The 19,889-nt window shown below is 44.5% G+C and overlaps 1 protein-coding gene across 3 annotated transcripts in view; it reads right to left on the bottom strand.

Moving 5' to 3' along the window:
* The window catches only part of lrrc4ca (leucine rich repeat containing 4C, genome duplicate a), a 178,599-nt gene that overhangs the window by 17,558 nt on the left and 141,152 nt on the right, over positions 1–19,889 (bottom strand). For all 3 annotated transcript variants that reach the window (XM_030426537.1, XM_030426536.1, XM_030426535.1), the window contains one exon: positions 5,954–6,028. The gene's annotated coding sequence lies outside the window, so the exon portion shown is untranslated. The remainder of the gene's footprint in view (positions 1–5,953; positions 6,029–19,889) is intronic.

Here is a 19,889-nt window from a genome sequence, read left to right as displayed (position 1 = left end):
AGTCAACGTTGGAGCATCTGCTCGAGAGAGAGAGGGATGTGTCACCGGAGCACAATGAGGACGGCGCATCGCTACTACAGGGCGTCGCATTTGCTATTCGGGTGCGGAGAAAGGAGCGATTGGCCTCCACCTCGGTCGGAGGATGAGCCCTGGAGAGACACATTTTCCTGATAAATGAGCCGCGGTAATTTCAATCGGCCTCCTCGGACAGGAGCGCCTGACCGGGAGCTTGCTTATGGCCGCTGGACTTGAAAGCACATGCGAGGATACATACGGGGATGTGCATGAGCTGATGTTCAACTACAGAATTTGAGTCTTAAATGCAAGTATCCACGTGTTTCCACCCACTGAGACGGAAAGTAGCCACACAATACAGCAGCGGTCTGAGTAGTAACAACCTCGTGACGTCTAAATAAGATAACTCTCATCCTCTAATCCTTCCTTCACAATATTTTGGTTCCCCTGTTGTTCTGGAATAAAGGATTTGTACCGGCTGCACAGATCTCCCACAGAAGGCGGTGTGTCCTCGTGGCATTTATTCCGTGGTTTGTGCTCTGAGCATGTGCAGAATCTCACAAGCCGCGTATGTGACAGACTCCTTGTTTCACGGCGAGCAGTGTGTTGGCGGCGGGGGCGCGTGGGTGACAAGAGGTATTGATAAAATCATTCTTCACCCTGTGAACATTTTTCACCGAGAGGCTGTGGGCAGAAAATGGCTGCTAACTGCTCTTCAAGGATGTAGGATGAAGAAGTCTACGCTGCCGCTGTCACAAAGAGGTCTGGCTGGAGGTCAGGGTCGGCATGCATCACTTTAAGTCCGACCGAGCCGCGCAGAGGTCACTCCGAGGCCGCGAATCCGGACATCCAGGCAGCGCGGCGACTCCCTGTGATTGAGTTCGGGGCTTTAGAGAACGTGGCGAGATAGGAGGGAGCTCGGTGATGACGTCTCTGAGAGAACCAGAGGCCGTCGTGTCAGGAAATATAATAAAACGGAAAGCCTTTCATGATGGAATGTGTGGAATACTTCCTCGGGCTCCGAGTTTAATTCTTGAACATTTACAGCCCCTTTTTGGACTGCTGCAATCCACCAGGAGCCCTAATGACTGATTAACAAAATCAATAGGTGTTTGTGGTTTAATGGTATATAGGCAGAGCAGAATTATACCACTGCAGTGAGTCGGGTGAGCTGAAGGAGCAGAGCTGGATGTCTGGACAAACACTTTGTTCTCCTTCTCTGAAACTATGGCTGATTTTAACATCCGCTCGGCGTTGACACCTTCAAGGACGCGCGCCTGTAATGTCTCCCTGACTGATGCGTCGGCGTGCCTGCGTAGCATCAGTCGGACTGAAGGTCGGCTTGGCAGAAAGGCTGTGCTACTGAGGAAGGAAAAAGAAATGAGCAAAGCTAAATAGGACAAAATAAAATGCATCTCATGGTGGGAACAATGAGATCGGGGGGACCTCTGGTGGTTTGAAAACACGTCATTACAACGAAGAGAGGCGACTGCATCGACTTCAACATCCATCTTGATTAACTGGAATGTAAATGGATGCTTGACGGTGGATGTAAGCCATTAATTAATATTAGAGAAGTTAAAGGTGCACTACGTAGTTTTGGGGATCTTTATTGCGTTTCGAAGATTTTTTTTTTTTATGCCCTAAACAAACAAAATCACCTCTCTTTGTTTTCACGACTGAATCAACCGAATGAACAAACTGACCTTAAAGGACGACACACTTTCATATTGTTTTGCTTGGCGGACCCTGCCACCTTTAGTAGCTGCAAAAAGTGTTCTTGAGATCTTGTTTACCTCTGAGAACAGCTTGTTTATTCAGTTCTGGAAGAGTACAAATGTTTCTGGGATTGCATTCCACTGGCAAATATTGAAACACTGAGTTTGAATTTCTTCAACAAAACTGCACAGCGCCCCTTTTAAGCTAGACAAAGGATACTGCATTCTAAGCTTTGGGATTTTAGGCTTGGACCTCTGTGACATGAGGGTGTATCTGTGTGTCTGTGTGTCACTGAAAATGCCAATAAATAGATTGTGTGCCTAATCATGGTTTAGGAAGCTTTACTTTCTATTTGTATCTTCCAGCATGGGATTTGTAGAAACACTGCAGCCAACAGTGAACCAATAAGAGCCCTTATTCGCTCAGATTGCTGGATCTAGTTTATGTCTGGGGGACAACGCTGGCACTGAATTTCGTTTATTTTTTTATTTTCATCACATATTTTATTACAAATATTCTTAATGTTGGACTGAAAAGCAGAATAGGAATGGAAATCGAAAAACACAAAATGTTTTTTAAAAAATATAAAAAAATTTTCGACCCCCATAGTATCTGAGTGCAACACCACTGCTGTATATACAAATCCCAGGTCTGTAACTATTTGTAATGTAATTGCTAACAACAAACATGAACATGAGGTCATATACATGTTGTGTGTTGAAAATGTAGGTCTTAAAATTAACACATATGCAACATGTGAGACACAATTCACCCTAATATATAAGATACCGCACCGTAAAAAATCATTTTGAAGTTGTTATTTTAAGGTGAAAAAAAAAAAAATTGAGTGATTGAGTATTTTCACACCTTCTGCCTGAAAAAATCTAAACAAAATCACAATAGTGTTCAGTATATTCACTGTGTATGATTGAGTTTGGTCACTGTTTGTTATCAGGCGCCCGTTCCCCACTACTTCATATTCATGCACACGGATTATTGCAGCTTGGAGATGCTTTTCAAAGGCAAATCCACAGAAGTAACAGCGAGAAGGGAGAGTGATGCTCATTTCACCTAACAACAAGCCAAGATGAAAGCGAAGAAGAGTGAAGCTCGGAATCAGAAAAACACAGAGGGCCTCTGTGAGGAGGCGCACTGACAAGTTATAGCCCAGTAAAGTAAGACTAATTGTTTTTTTTTTTGTTTTTTTTTTTTCTTTCAATAACACATCACCACATGTGAATACACGCGCTTGGGAACATGTATGTCACCCGCTGTTTTTTTGTTTTTTATTCTGAAACGTGTTGCCAGAGGAAGATGATACACTTTCAGAGGAAACAAAACATGTGAATTGATTCCTTTTGCAACAAAGAAATTCAATCGTATTTCTCTGAAGAAAGCCAATCTCCCGCCCCGCTGGGATGGGTATAAAGGGTGGATAAAATAAGAGAAATATCACATGAAAAAGGAGCTTTGAACTAAGTGAATCACAAAGGCAACTATTCATGTGAGTCATTTCAATATAAGCTGAATGCTACTTAGCTTTTAAAGAGCTCTGACAATCACCACTTTTACGTGTCAGTTTCCAAAAGGGAAATGGGGGCGCTCGCAGAGTCTTAAAGAGGCCAGATAGTCGGCGCTTGATTCGCTCCTGCATCGGCTGTAGCAGTCTCCGGAACGGTCTACTGTGTCGGTGGATATCAGACTCTAAAAATTACGGCAACATATGGCCGATGCAGACCAACGCCATCATCAGCCCAGAGGGACAGAGGTTCGCGAGCGTGAGCTCCCCGACACTGTGACAGTAGTTCACACCAAAAGTGGAGCAGACGTGTAGTGGAAGTTACATGCATGAGCTGCAGCAGGGATGTTCACACCAGAGGCGTCTTTTCTGTGTGCAGTCCAGCAGCCTGACACAAAGGTGAAGTGTCTGGTGAAAAACAGACCTCCTGCAGCGTGAGCAGAGGCACCAGCACAGTAGAAACGCCGCTGAGAGTCAGAAAGTTCCTCTTATTTTTTTCCACTTGGGCGACTGAATATTGTACTTTATTCCCACTTTCTCCACAGGCTCTCTCATGCGTCCAAGCAGCAAGCTAATTTTCTCATTAAGCGGTGTGCACTGATTGGGTAAAGCCGACAGTTTATAGACCCGTACATCTTTATCTTTGTCAGTTTCCTACATATTTAATATTTCAGTTACAGAGCTGATATTCGTTTGGGGTTTTATGATGCAAAAGCAAGGAAAAGTTTGTGTATCTGTAAAATATGCGCCATCTTTTTAGGGGTCACTGCACTCAGCGTGCCAGAACTATAAGCTGGAAGGTTTATGGGCTGTATGCACGTCTCTAGTCGACATGTCGGTGATGATAGATCCGCAGCATACAGTAACCCAACGTGAAATTACCACAAAGTGCCAGTTCAGATCCTCTCACTATTCCGGAAAAGCCTGAAGCCGAGCCCTGTAAGTGCTTCTGGTATTGATCTACAGGAATTTGAACACACTGAAATATTCATTTATTTTTTTCTCACCTGGATTTTGTGAATGCAACACTAAGCCTGCAGATGAACTGTAACTGCGAGGTCCACATCACAGCCTTACACGGTCCAAGGTCAGATGTGATAAGAATACACTGAGAATTAACATTTAACACGTTTTTCTAAGGAAAAATCCGAGCGCCTGGCAAAAAAACCAAAACATTTATGACCTCAGAACAACCCTGCTTGAGAGTACCAAACGCATAAAATTGATGTAATACTTTTTTGTGATTATTTACACTAGTTTTGCAAGTAGGAAATAGTGAAAAAAAGCTCTTATTTTCCACATTTAAGCCTCAAACTTATAAAGATTTGACAGATTTGAAATTTCCTTGGCTACATAATGCATCAATCATCCAGTGGCTGACATGTAGGTGGCCCCTCAGGAGAGAAGGGTCTCCTGTCAACGCAATCGCTCCCTGGCTGTTGGAGGCTCCAAGGCAGGCACACGGTAAGTGCTCCTATCTGGGTTGTTTGTTCCCTTGTTGTTTGTACTTGCCTGACGTGTTTGTGTGTTGAAATGGTTTGCTCGAATCGAATCGTGAGAATCCAAGCTCCTTAATGACGCGTGGAACGAGTTCTTAGTTGTATACGCACGTAGCCTAGCTGTCACACAAACTACCTGGCGTGCTAATTAGTGTAAAATGCTGAAGGCGATGTTTCACACTGTTCTTCGTGCGTTCATCTAATGATGACTGATAGTCGTTAGCTCGACGTGCTCACAGCTGTGAACAGCCAAAGGTCGTGAAAATACACCAAGAATACCATTTCCACCTGTTAGTCGTGACTGTGGATCTGCGATGGCGTGGTAAGCCATCACGTGGGAGCCATCGTGTTCAGTGATTGCCCTGCATAATCATAAAACAGCCAAAGAAGAGTGAGGCTATTTTCAAGGACCAGTAGCACCCTATGGTGCAAATGTTGTTTTCCTCATAATCTCCCCCTGTTCCACAATGATTATTCCCCCAGACAAGCTGCTAAACACTCTCAGCAGATCCACAAATTATTCAGTCTTTATGGACGGAAAAAAGGAAAGAAAAGAAAAAAAAAATCAATAACACAGACTTGTGTTCCTGAAAGAACAAGAAACATCCCATTATAGCATTGTGTTTTAGAATAGTCCAATTACTGATTAACAACATCCCTGAATGTAAGGCACATAGCGTAGCTTGGGAGCATTCAACGGCTCAACCCAAGAAACGGCTAAAGTAAGCAGGAAAAAAAGAAACTGGTCGTTCATTTAGCTGTTCATTTCCTTCCCCCACAAAATCCCTCTCATGATCACAGGAGGCTGGAGGCTAATCCCAGCAAACACGGGGCAGGAGACAGACAAACACCCGGGTGATTTATAGTTTCCAATCCGCCAGAATTAGACACCTTTGGACTGTGCTGTGTTCCCTCGCTTTAAGAAGTGCACCAGCAGTAGTTTGTTGAGATAATAAGGATGATTTATTTTGGCCGAGAAGGTCCAATTCTCAGGGAAAACACTGAGTGAAAAAAAGGCCCGGGCCTCCCCACACCGAAATAGTACCTTTTTTCCTCTGCAGCTAAAACGGTGATGTTTTAAACTCATGTTACATAATTCACGTTTGGGTTCAGACACAAAAAAAAAACAAGCACAAAACGTGTCGGTCTTTCATTTTCTCCGAGAGTCTTCGCTCCTGGTTCTGTCTCGGTCTGTTCTCACCTGCCAGTTCAATCACAGATCCGAGGGGGTTCTAGTCGTCCTCATGTTAACGTCCGATCCTCCGCGAAGCTGTCCCTGAAAACACACGAGAGAGGAAAACTGTGAGAACGCTTTAAAAACAGATAACACATTTACACCGATGCGGTCTGTGTCCACTCCGCTCCGTGTTCTCCGTGGAATACAGCCCATGAATAATGCACCGCTTTGGAAAAGATTATGATGTATCTACTCAAAAAAAAAAAAAAAAAAAAAAAATGCTATTTTTTTTTTAAAACCCCCAGGATATCTAATTCAAAATTCTCTTTACTGTTTCTAAATAATCATTGAGTCATCTTGTTGGTTTTCCCTTTCCGTCCACTTCCTCAGCGCTCTCTGCTGATGCCGACGTTTTAGTGCCTCTGAGAAACCGCTATCTAACAAGCCGGGCTCTACTGTATGTTCCCTGTACTGCACGTCGGAAGAGCTCGTTCCCCAGGGGACAAGGGGGGACAGTCAAAGCCATAAAGCCTCACACACACACACACACACACACACGTACACACCACATAGAGGACACACCACCGCTGAATAAATTATGGGGGACAAAAGCAAACGCAGATATAGCTCTCCATCTCACCCGCCATCCATTAGTGCAGTGCAGGAGCTGTGAGTGCAAATAAGTGTGTGTTTGATCCGCGGGAGCATTATTGTGTGGGCCTATGGTGACCTCAACCTTTGTTTTGAGATAAGGGCTCTGCCGACGGCGTCTCATTTGTGCAGCACCGCCGCTGGGTAACGGTTTTCACATTGCAGTTGCATTATACCCCAAATGACCGGCGGCTAATGGCTGTAAAAACACTGCAAACATATCTTGACCTGCCTAATGAGCTCCTGATGGCGAGAAAACTGAACAAAACAGGATGGGATTTAATGGCAAAAAGGCTTAAAACTAGCGACTGTTCCCTCGGAATTTGCAGGGGTGGGTTGGAATATTTCTGCAAGGGGTGTTTTTTTTTTTTTTGTTTTTTTTTTTTTTTTTTTAAGTCGGCGTGCAAGAAGATGATCAAGCCAGTCGGAAGTCCTGAAAGGCAAATCTAGATCAAGCCACACTTCTTGATTTGATAAGGCAGCTTTGTTCCAGTCTTCATCTTTGATCCAACAAATGAAAATTCAAGGGATGTGGTTACGCAAGGCCTGTCTGATCAAAAACAGCCACAGAAATCAGTCCAATTATATAATTCTGTCTCTCCATAATCATCAGCATCTCCAGCCTGTTTACTGCGCCGAGGCCTGAACCGCATCTGTGCCTTTTGAAGATAGTGTTGCGTATCAAAATTTCGGATTGCCTCGATACTATCAAGTATTGCAAAATGTCTCGTCAATCGATAACCAAGTTTCTATCTTCTTAGCGCCAGTGAGCCAATAAGCATGCAGCGTAGATCCAGTAGCGCTTTGGTGACCGGTTGTCTCGAAGTTATGCCGAGAGACTGTGCTCAACGTGTGCACGTCTGATGTAATCGCTTGTAAAAACAGAGTTCACGACATTGGAATTGAAGTCAAGGTGTCGGTATCGATGCTGGTATAGAAATATTTTAAGCGATACCAAGCCATCGCCGACAATGTGATCTTTAAAAAAACACTACTGGCCTGATTTTCAGTCAAGTTGTGGTAACGGTGCAGCAAGAATAGGATTGTGCCAAGGAAGAAACGGATTTGAATCACAGGGCCGATAAACAAAAGTGTTTTGATTTACGTTAACATCCCGAGATAAGGCAAGGAGCCCCAGCGGTTTAAACGCCACACATCTAAAAATCCAGTAAAGTTCAAAATCACCAAAACAGCCACTTGTAGAGATTTGCTCAATCCATATTACAGTCCACATCCAGAAGTCTTTATAGAGAAAGCAGTCGTGATGGAGGACAGCGGATTTACACTCACACTAAGTCGGGGCAATGGAAACTTGAATATGCAATTATCATGCGACTACTTAGACTCTCACCAACATCCAGATTGAGATTGTCTGCAACAAACTCCATCAGAGATATAAAAAAAACTTCCGTAATGATGATTAATTAGCTTGCACTTGCATTTTGCATTTCAAAGACAATTAGTATGTTGGCCTTGGCAGAGGTTTGCACTCTGTCTGTGTCTCTAGTTTGCAGATATCTGGGGGGGAGAAGTGTCTTTCTCAGGGATGATGAGTTCTGGACATTAATGCAGGTCCATAACACAATAACTACAGTTTATAAAGTTTTAGCTACATAGACTTGTTAATACATACCGGCTCAAATCTATTGCTGATCCCCTAATGTCAGTTCTAGTCTAACATCTCCACAGCTTTAGGTTCAGCTACCGTACATACATGGGAATATAATTGTACGATGACAGCAATTAAGAGGAAATAATACTGTTCATATATATACTGTACAGGTAACGTATTTACAAACTGACCTGGTGATACGGTGGTACATATCGTAGAATGAAGTGCAGCAGAGTACTTTGAGGAAAAACTACGCAGTGTTTTCTGGTCTGAAACTTCACTAAGAATGACAAATGATCCCCACGGATAGCGATGATGAATATGGGCTTTGCTGTTGTAATCATTATCATTGTTGTTATTATCAACAACATCAATATTGTATCACACACACATACACGCTGACAAAAAAAATAAATAATAAAAACACCCCCGGCTTTCCTCCTTCTTTGACAAAACACTGCATCATTCCATTTTTTTTTTTAAGTCATTTTTTTTCCGAATCACGTCTCGAGTCAGTGTTTCGGAATGTGTCGAAAAAGATGTATGTCCCCGCTAATTAAAAAAAAAACTATACTCAAGCGCGCAAAACAGCCCGGTCTGGTGGAGACAGCTGCGGCTTCCATGGTGATTGGGTCCTTCTAGGATGAGAGATTAAAGGGTAACTCCGCAAGTTTTAGACTTTAAAGTGTGTTTAGTTTAGTTTAGTTTATTAGTTTATTATATCGAAGACAATCCCAATTAATTAACTGCATCAACAACAGTACAAAGGGCAGCTTTAGCGAACATGGCTAATATCCTGCTGTAGTCCCCGGCCAGATGACAATAGGCACCCTAAAAAACAAAACAAAAAAACAAAAAAAAACAGGTTTTGTTTACTGTTTACAGGTCTTGACGGGTAGAAGCTGCATGTAGTCTGGTAAATTCCCTTCAGTGATGTCACTTAGTAGTTGCACCGTGGGTGATGTAGGCGGCAGGTTTTGAAAAGGAAGAGGAAGGCGCAGCATTATCTCTGGTTCTGCTGTATTGATTCTGATTGTTTTTTAAGTGTACATGATGAGTCCAACGGTGTCATAGGACTGCAATACGACTAAATGACAGACAACTTAACCACTGAGTGGCACTCGAGGCAAGATCACATGCAGCTTCCTCTGGAGCCACAAAAGGCTTTATACTATAATGTCTCACATATGCTCTACTACACCTCAAGACATGTAAACACACTTTAATGCGTAAAATTGGTGGAATTACCATTTCAACAATGTATGCCTTGCTTCTTCACAGCCAGTCTAAGCAGCACTCACAGCTCTGACTGGGTGCAGTCATACCTTTTACAGAATACAAGAATGGCAGTGTATCCCCACAATTGTTAAACTCTATTACTCTACCATGCTTTTAAGAAAAAAAAAATATATTCACATATGTATTGTGTGCTGCACCACACGAGTGAATACATACGACTTCCGTTAGCATGTCACAGCTAACGCAGATAGGCATCTGGTCCCCAGATGGAGCAGATCATGATGACGCCACTTTAAAATCTGATTCACAGAGTTTAAACATCACATTGTAGTTCAGATCAATCTATCATAGCACCTATGTTGCAGCAATAACATTTCCAGATACATTTTTATTACCGCTCTATATTTCGCGTGGCGCCATTTATCATCTCATCACATCTTCAACATCAGTCAGTCCAATGAAGTTTTATCTTCAGGGGTCTGCAGGACATCAAAAGATCTACTCAGCCATTTCTCGTCTCTCTCTTTATCTCCCATGAACTCACAGAGATAAAGTCCCTCTCTGAAAGAGTAGCAGTCCAACAAATCAAGACTAATGTCGGTGCCTTCTGCTCCAGATCGCAGCATATTTTGACCCGCGGGTCACACTACATCACCCGCTGGAAATGACCAGAGATGCATGTCAGGCTGAATCAATTGGCCGCACAGCCACTCGTTCAATTAAGATCCTGGGTGGGGGCGGGCAGTGTGGTTTGCAGTGTGGTGAGTACGGGCTCCCAGAGGAGCAGTAAGTGCTGAAATCAGCTCAGCTGCGGCTGCCATTTGTCATTATCTAATGGTTAATCCATCTGTGTCTGGTAGAGGGTCCTCGCAGGCCAAATTGCTAAGTGACCAGACAGTAAGGAAAAGGAAAAGAAGGATAGAAGGATAGAAGAGATAGATAGAAATAGATGGAAATGGATAGATAGAAGTCAAATATTAGAATTCTTGTTATCTCAAAATATACACGTTTGCTGAAGCGTAGCTCTAGTTCAACACAATTTCCCGGTAAAGGCAGGGAGATCATATCTAGAAGTTTAAAAAGATCCATGAAATCTGTAAGGTTTGCTTTGACATGACGCACATGCACACAGAGATTCCCGAGCCACATTTTCTTTTTTTTTCTTTTTTTAAAAAAGTCCAAAGCAGACGATGGCGACGAGATAAAACAAATTAATAGACTTTAAAGTAGGCATTACGATGGAATACAATTATCTGGAACAAAGAATGAAATTTTGTAATTCTCTCAATTACGTGATCTGTGACTTAATTAAATTAAAAAGCGGCTAAATCAGTACTTTAATATGATTTTAATTAGTACACGTCTGAGCTATGTACACCATTTGTCAGCAGACAATATGAGAGCTTACAGGCTTTTCAGGCATATTCTGTTTATCTCTGTGCACTTGTGTGTGTGTGTGTGCATGTGTATGTGTGTGTGTGTGTGTTTGTACAGCAATGCTTGTGTCTGCACTGTATAATGAATTCACTGTCAATAATTCCTGCCACTGACAACCAGACTTTCTTGAATCGCAGACAAATGTGCCACAATAATGTGCCGCTTAGCCAAAGTGACTCAGAAGCAGTGGGCATTGTTGCCAGAATTCATTTTTGATATTTTTTTTATTTAATTGGCAGGATGGGTTCTATTTATTTTCACAGGAATGCTCCGTGTTCGGCTTGTCAGACTGACACAAAACATGGCTATCTAGTCCAATGGAATAGAAAAGCGGCTGCAGGGCTGAGGGATCGCAGCAAAACATGACACAAAACAGACCGTTGCATGTAGCGCGCGCAACATACCACCACTGCCATGTGTTCGTTGTCAACGCATGATTTAAAGGGATGCCTTTGCTAGCACCGCAGCGTAAAACGCTGCTGCGCCGAGGGGATGCCGCAGAGAAACTCATTGCAGAGTGGAATTAGTGCAATCAGGGGAGATATGGAATTAATATGTCTGATTAAGTGCCCGACTGAATTAGCATTTGGAGTCCAAAGAGAGTTCAAGCAGAGGGGGGGAGGGATGAGATATGTTCTGTGGAGAGGGAGAAGGGCTGACAGATTGGACTGTAGAGGAAAATAAAGTAATAGAGCTGAGAATGGAAGGGTGGGGGGGGAGAAAAGGTAGAATGGTACGAATGTTGCTTTAGCGCCAAGCTTAACTCGGGACAGTCTCCTCTCTTTGATTAGTTCATTTTGACGAGGAAACGTACTTCTACTCATCTGCCCGTGGAATGGATTCATAGTCACCCTCCTGTCTTGTGTTTTCATCAACACACACGCCAGCTGTCGGTTGTTTGAGACGGGAGAGGTAATTGGTTTGGCCCCATCAAAAGTGCCGGAGCCTTCCGAAGACACTGTGACCCGTTTTCATGACGACGCTGTCATTAGCGATGAGAGAACCACGCCGAGATGCACGCGAAGAAGAAGAAGAAGAAGAAGGAGGAGAAGAAGACGACAACAAAAGAGATGATAAAGGATGACACAATAGTTGGGGGGGGAACGAGTCGAGGGGGAGGCGGACACAATACCAACACTCGAAATGCACCGAGGGGAAACTTCAGGGGAAAGGTGGTTCGAGGAGAAGCAGGGAAGATGAAAGACGCATGCTGCCTGGTTAGCCCCAGAGAGAGAGGGGAGTAAATTACCAATATGAAATCTCTCCCTTGGAAATGTCTGAGGCTCGTATGAAAGGCTGGTGGAAAAACAAAAAACGCCTCTGAAGAAAAAATGCATCAGAGCAGATGCCACGCTACCACAGGGTGATACGGGAGACGCACCGCGAGAGGCCAAAAGAGGCACACGCAGAGCAGATCAATGATAAGACGACCTGGAATTGTACAATAGGAACTGCACCGTTTGGTTCGACTCTGCTTACAATTCTTGTTAATTAATAGAAGAAACGCGAGACATGATTGCGAGTGTGAGGTCTGAGAAATGACACCCTGGGGTGAGAGGAAAGTAGAAGGCTGTTATTTAAAAAAAGTCTTTTGGTGAACGATGCGAGAGACACACGGAGGGAACAAAAAAAAAAGAGGAGTGGAGAATGCAGCGGATCTGCTTTCATTATCAATAATTTCCCGGTGTGATGGACATCACGGTGAGTCACTGGGTGTGTCTGTCTCCAGGAAAAAGATGAGAGCAGTAGCAGAAGTGGTTAGCGCGCGGCGCCATCAAAGGGAACATGGCAAACTGACAAATTGGCGCGATATTCTCTAATTTTTCCCTTCTGTTCTTTCTTCAGATTCTACTCATTTGGATTTTTTTTTTTCTTTCCCCTCGCGGAATTAAATAGCAGGCTGCAATTTGTGCCCCATTTGATGCAGGAACTGACTTCTTGGTACAGTCACATTAAGCTGTTTTATGAGGAAACGCCTGTATCTAACCGTGCCATAAAACCAACTCTGAAAATCTGGATCATTAAGTGTTTAGGCAGTAAGTGCGTGCAGACTAAACAACATTCAATATTTATTCGTTTGTTTTGCCAGCGCAGGCATTGTTAGTCTGGTTTGATGTTTCCGCTCTGTTGTTGATACCTGCAGAGGGTCATGTCGGTCGGCCGGCCAGGACCGATATGCTGTCAACCTCCACCGGTGTGTTATACATTCTGCACCGACACGAGCTCCTCTCTCTCTTTTGTGACCCCTTGACATCGCCTTACGTCACCGTGTGATACAGTTGCATAATTTATGCCTATATTCACAGTAGAAGTGGAGCCAAAAGGAAAGCTAAAAACAGGACGGAGCCGACTTGAGACACGGGGAGTGGAGCTCGCTCAGGCGTGTGTGAGCAGACAAATCAGGGCAGACTGGCTATTCAAACGGGGGAGCCTTAAAGAGACAGCAGCTAAAATATCGCATTTCAGATGGAGGGGAAATACAGCGATGTTCTCTGAGAAAACAATTGCAATTTGTTTTTGAGTGTGAAAGCATGTAAATCTATTCTACTAGCAGCACAAAATGAAATCATGAACCTGAAAATGAGCATCAGGCTGGTTGATCAGGCCGGTTGTGTCGGACACGCGCCAAAATGTAATCCGCAACTTTCCATGATATTTACTGAGCTCGTTGACGTGCGTCACGGGATGAATCAGACGATTGTTCAGTTTGCATCTGATGTGACAACCCAATTCAGTTTTTTTTTAACTCTGGACTCAAATTAACTTATCACAATGCAGTCTGCTTTGGATATTTGTGGTCCGCAGAGCATGAATCCTGTTCCCGGGGTCTCCTTTGTGTAATGTCACAGCGACTGCCTGAATTAACAAAGCTTAAATGACTGATGTTTCCTGCTGCTCAGGCAACTCGTACACAGGGACTATTAAATCCTGGAAGGCAGACTGCAGCAACATTTGCTTTGCATATTCATGCTCCCCAGAGGATGGACATTTCTGACTTCACTAACCTCTTGACCTTTCCTCTGGGGTCACCCATTGCAAATAAGAAATCTCATTATCAGTGAGGCATATTACAGTTAATTTAGCTAAATGTATTCCAAGGAGATAAACCTATTTGATTTTAAAGACCCCATGACCTTTTACAGTACCCTCAGGAAAACATTTCCAAAGCATTGCATTTTTTTGTTCATCAAATCATGAAGTTTAATACTTAATAAAGCATGATGTAATGAGCATTACATTCTCTAGAGATGGCTGCAGGGCTTGAGACTGTGAGGTTTGTTTTTTGTAACTGTGGGTTTTGTTCATTTGTGTGCACACCACCACGTACGTGAACTAATTCCATTCCATCATTTTGCTTGTAAAAAATCTGACCTTTCGTTTTTCCTCAGCCTCAAATGGCAGAAGCCTGTAAACAAGCCAGTATAACAACCTCTTAGTGCATGCGTGTCTGTTTCCACACATCGGGACGATTCTTCACGCGGCTCCCCGCAAATCCGCGCGGACACGTTTCATTGTGATGTGCAGAGCCGCACAAAAGACACGTCAACAGGCGGCGGCGGCGACGGACCGCGCGAGAGAGGGAGCGAGCGTACAGGAGTGGAGCTACACATCCCCCTGTTGGGCTCAACGCTAGTGATCCTAAGCGGATTTACAGTGCGATATCAGCACTAAGCAGAGCGTTCATTACAGGTATCAGCAGCCGAAGTAGATAGTGGAGTTAAGAGAGGAAATGCTGACATGCTACCAGAGAACGAAGGCAAAACGAAGGCCAGATTTAGAATGCCGAACATTATCAAGCTAAACACAGGCAGTGGAAGATGGAGGAAGTGAGAGGAAGAGGGATGGTTGTGTGTGTCCACACAGCTCCTAATCTTAACCAAAACACAACAATGATGATGTTAAATTATCATTCAAAAATATTTAATGAAGTATGTATATCGAAGAGTAAAAAAAAGCAGACACGTCAAAACCAGACACACACCCGACAGACAGCCCTTCCTCTCAGGTGTTTGCATGAAAGCCCGGGGAGAAGCATCGGATAGCAGGGAGCACTCGTCATGCACAATCGGCCATGAGTCTCCCTCTTGACGAGGCCATCAGACTTACAGCGCTTTCCAGAACAATCTTGCCGCACACTAGCCTTGTGCTTCGACGGCTGGCTGCCACGCTCTGCCAGCAGTGCTTGTGCGGGGAGCACATGCTCCATTGTGGAAAAGATAAGTAAATGTTACTTATTCCATGTACAAAGGCAGTATTGTACTGTGTACTCTGACACAGGCTGATAGCCAAGGCTTCAAACATACAGCTCTCCGAGGGCTGAGGTAGACTGATGCCTCTAGTCCTTCGTTCTGTAAGTTATTACGAAGCAGAATGTGGTTGAGCGGAGAGGAACAAGAACAGGAAGATGATGCAGGGCAAGTGTTGACTCTCAATTTGGTCACTTTTTCTGGCAAAAATCGGAAGGTATGTTTGGATTGATGAATACAATCACATGTTAGGAGTAAATACTGAACGCTGTCATGGCTGTCGGGAAATGACGCCAATCTGCGCGTAGATCAGTTCCCTATAGATCTCGCTTTCACCACGCTATTTGGAAAAGACGAAGGATGAATTTATATGAAATGGTAGCGCATCTGCCGCCGCACAATCAAAACAGGAAGAGCCATTATTCTACCCGGTCTCTATCCCCAGGTTATGGCGGAGTGACTGGAACCATTGTGATTAGTCTATGCTGCAAAAGGACAATAACTCCGCCGATGGAAGAGGCAGAGGAAGCCGAAAGGGAGAATGAGCATTCACTCAATGGAGAGTGCAGATGTTGTGTCGACTCCCCTGTCAATATGCATTTCCCAGTTCCAAAACCAGCGTTATTTTTTACTAGATCTGTTCAGTGACAGTACCTGCCTTTCTTTTAATACAACCTGGTGTTGCACCTTTTCATAGCCCTGAGATCAGGATGTCTAGGTTTAATTGAGAGTTTTTGCCTGGGACAGTAGCCACGCTGCTAGCTTACGCTCCTTTGCAACAGCGGCCCCGGCGACAGTAAACCACAAAGAAACACAACAGATCACAGCATTCCTTACGCAACGCGAAACATGCGTGTGGTCATCTGCATCTACCGTACATATCAACAGACTGTACATGTGACAGAGTGTGAAAAGAGATTAAGTTGAAGAGGGGAGAATTAGCGATAACTACGTGGAAAGCGAACACAGCTCTTGGGGAAGCTCTGCTTCTCTCGGAGAGGAGGGGGAGGCCGTCTGAAGAGGTTATTTATTTTTCATCTGGAGATGGAAACTGAAGAGCGGTGGGGAGAGCCCCAGCGGAATTACTGACTGGAGACGGGGCTCCTGGGGCTACTGTCTCTCTCTTCTCTCTCTTTCTCCCACTCCCGCTCACTTTCCATCTCCCACCTTTCTGATCTTCACCAGAGAGCTGCCGCTGTCTCTCTGGGAGAAGGGGGAAGAGGGGAGTAAAAAGAGAGAGGAGCCGCTCATTCTCGATGCCATCTTTGCCTGCCTCAGAGTCAAACTCTATTCATCCCACACTCCCGTGCTCTGCAGAGCTCTGCTCGGCTTTGCTCAGCTGTGACTGCATCGAGCAAAGCCGAGCCGAGTTGCTCTTCAGGCTCCTCCCAGGCTTGTCTGTCTCTACGTGGGAAGCATAGCTTCTTATCCCAGCCCTCCTCATTAACAGCATTCCCATCACACTCCAGAGTCATTAAAAGAGCCACTTGTCCTCCCCCATCCCCTCTGGTGTTTTCCTTTCATCATTCCATTTCTCTGTTCGGATGAACCGGCGGTGTGAATGTCTTGGCTGACACCTTAACTCCACCAGGACCAGAGTGAATTATTGGGAGGCAGAGAAGTGGGGCCACATAAGCTTTGTAAGGCTGCCTCTCCATGGCCCGTTCCTGGCGTCCTTGTGTCATCATGGGAGCCCATGAAAGACTGCCTTTCTGCTCCCTATTTCTCTTAATGAACAAAGGTGTCGAATGCATCCTTACTTTCAGGCCATTTGGGAGGTTCCCCACAGCGGTAAAAAGTCAAGATACTAAAAATAAGAGTGCTGCAGAAAGTGTGCAGGGGAGCTCATACTTTCAGACTGATGTGAGGCAAGCCCTTCCCCTTTTCTTCCACCCGGGGAGGGATCCAGGCCTCGTGTCAGCGCTGGTTTTCAGCAGGCACATAATTAAGATGACACTGTTGCTACAGTGCTGTAAAGTGCTCCTCGGCAGCAAAGCTCCTCCGAAAGAATCCTCACCTGGCGAAAGCGTGGCACCCCAAGAGTCTGCCGTTTCCGCAAGACTTTCCCTCCTCCCTGTTATCTTACTTTACATCGCAGGCAGGTACGTGGGCCGGTCGGAACGGAAGTCCAGCGCTCAATCTTGTCCCCCAGTATATATCCCCGAGGACGAGGGGATGATGAACCATCACATGCTTTTACATTTCAATGGAGGGAGAGAGAGAGAGAGAGAGGGAGGGAGGGAGAGAAAGGATGCGTGGCAAGGGCAACTAATAGGAGGACCTGCTGCAAGAGTAGAGTAGTGTTTGGACGAGGACACACTCTTCATTATTCCTCAAATAGAAACAAGCCCTGCCTCTGCTAATCTCCCTTGCAATAGTAACAGGAAAATGGACTGCACTTTCGCTGCCTCTTAAAGCCACGAGCTTACAATGGATGATAGATGTGAGAGAAATCAAATTTGCTACCTCCCCACACACACGAACACACACACACACACACACGATAACCTCCTTATTCTCCCTCCTCCTCCCTTTTGCCTGCCCCCTTTCCTCGCCCTCTTCTATCTTCCCCCTGCACTCCATCCCCCGCCTAGTTAACTTCATTGGTCGGAGAGGAGGAATGCTGAGGATGCAGGACTTGCGTAGGAACCCGGCATCAATTAGACTCTAAAGTGCACTTTATTTTTTTTTGTGTCCCCTCCACGCCAAATTGAATTACTCAATAAATTACAAAAAAAAAAAAAGAAACGCGCAATGGAAAAGCAATGAACTTTAATTATTGAAGCAGAACCTCCGCATGGGTCATCGCTCACCACGCGGAAGATCGCTGCGCGCTCTCATAACTCGCTTGTCGTCTCGGGTGCCGATTGTTTTATGTTTTGTTTTTTTGGTTGAATCTGCACGGAGACCCTTAAATTTTTACAAAGTCAGTGTCACTTTTAATGATGAAAAACATTTCTTCGCGTCGGCGCGGCGAGCCTCGCGCGCCGCCACAAACAGCCTCTAATGACTCACAACATGCATAAAATAAATCGCACCCATTTAATAAAACGTCACATTCTGACGCGAGTAATTATTTAACGCGACAGAGGAAAAGCCGGTCTCGCATGCACAAAGACTTTATTGTTGCTTTTCCTCGTCTGCTCTCATGTTCGTTCCCTCACTCGGTTTAGCACGCGCTGCTTGTATGTAACAGACGAGATCAAGCCGCTTTGATAATTCAGCAGAGAAACACTGGAGACACAGTGGGAAACAAATTAAACATGATAACTAAGACTGCGCTTTCCCCCCATGTGGATCCGATAGATGGGGCAAACGCGTGTCTGGGAGCGAGCGGGGCCGACAGAGGAGAGAGAAAGTGTGAGACAGCAGCTGTGATTTCCCCTCTATTTCTTTTCTGGGAGGGCTGCCAGGTCAGATGGCATGGCACGACGTGACCTGTGTAAAATGTTACTGCCATTTGCCAGTGTTTTATCTTTTCTATTTTAAGTGCGCGGTGTAAATTCTGACCTGTGCCAGAAAAAAAAAAAAAAAAACATGTGGAGGATCTGAGCGGAATGCTAACAGCAACCTTTCATTTAAATCCACTCGTCTTTCCTGCTCCGGCGAAGTGTCAATAGAGAGCGAAAAAATAAAATGGCTGAGGGCTTTTCACGAGCGAAAAAGACTCTGTGTTACTCCCAAAGTCACAGAATAAATCCGAGGTTATTAGATTTTTATGCATTCTTTCACAAGGCATTTTGTTTTGCAACGTCCCGGCTGCACTAAAAGACAAAAAAGTAAATGTTTTTCAAGAACTGCCGTTCATTTCAGCTCCATTCATTTTGTTGCCTTCGGTATCGCAAGATTATCAAGGTGCGCGGCGACGATGTCTGGGACTCTGGAATTAATCGAGACACTCCGCGATTAAAGTTATTTGGCTTTATCAATATGGAGGGCTTGAGGATATCAAGGACATCAAGCAAAAAAATAATAAGAGCGAAAGAATTAACGAGGGAGCGAGATGAGAGGATAAAGTAGGTCATCGCTCCGGTGTTACAGGTCAACAGATAAGCTCGCTTAAATATCCTCGTTCAGACGCAGCTCTCACAGGCACACAGTCGAGTTTCTTTTTCCTTTTTCTTTTTCTTCTAATTATGATCCAACACAGAACTTTAGTTTTGGATTACTCATGCAGGCTGCTGGAGGGGATAGACAGCAATGTATTATAACGCAGTTTAATAACAAAACAGCCAACCAAATGATGCCAGGAAAATTAAAGTATTGATTGAACTCCCACAGTCTCAACAAAAACAGAAAATCTAGCTGTATATTAGGTTCAGGGATGTTGGTCGGACTGTGGTTTGTTGATATTTTCTACGGTACAATGACTGTTGATTCTGAGGGATTCCTGTTTACATTCGTACCAGCGACAGCGAGTAATGATATATTATATGAATTATACATTTTCAAGTAAGATCTGAAGGACATTGAGACAAGGTTCAGTGAGTTATGATGCAAATGACTTTATTCAAACACGACATCTCTTCATCTAAGTTCTCTTTGTATTGAAAGTGGAAACACGCGACCTCCGAGTGGTTCCAATAAGCGTCGGTGGCGTCACGGTCACAAACACAACTGGATCCCCCTTTCCATGAAATTCATAGAGCAACAAAAGGAGAAGAAAGGACAGCGTTTGGTTCCAGAGCGGCGGACTTTGAGCCAATCGCTGCCCGTGGTATCTTTCGATCGTTCAACTAGACCGGCCTACCGCCCCCCGGGGAGGAGAGCGGGG

Source organism: Sparus aurata, chromosome 8, assembly GCF_900880675.1.
Source record: "Sparus aurata chromosome 8, fSpaAur1.1, whole genome shotgun sequence".
Taxonomy (NCBI): domain Eukaryota; kingdom Metazoa; phylum Chordata; class Actinopteri; order Spariformes; family Sparidae; genus Sparus; species Sparus aurata.
Note: the sequence above shows the minus strand (reverse complement) of the source record. Positions and strands in the feature narration are given on the sequence as shown.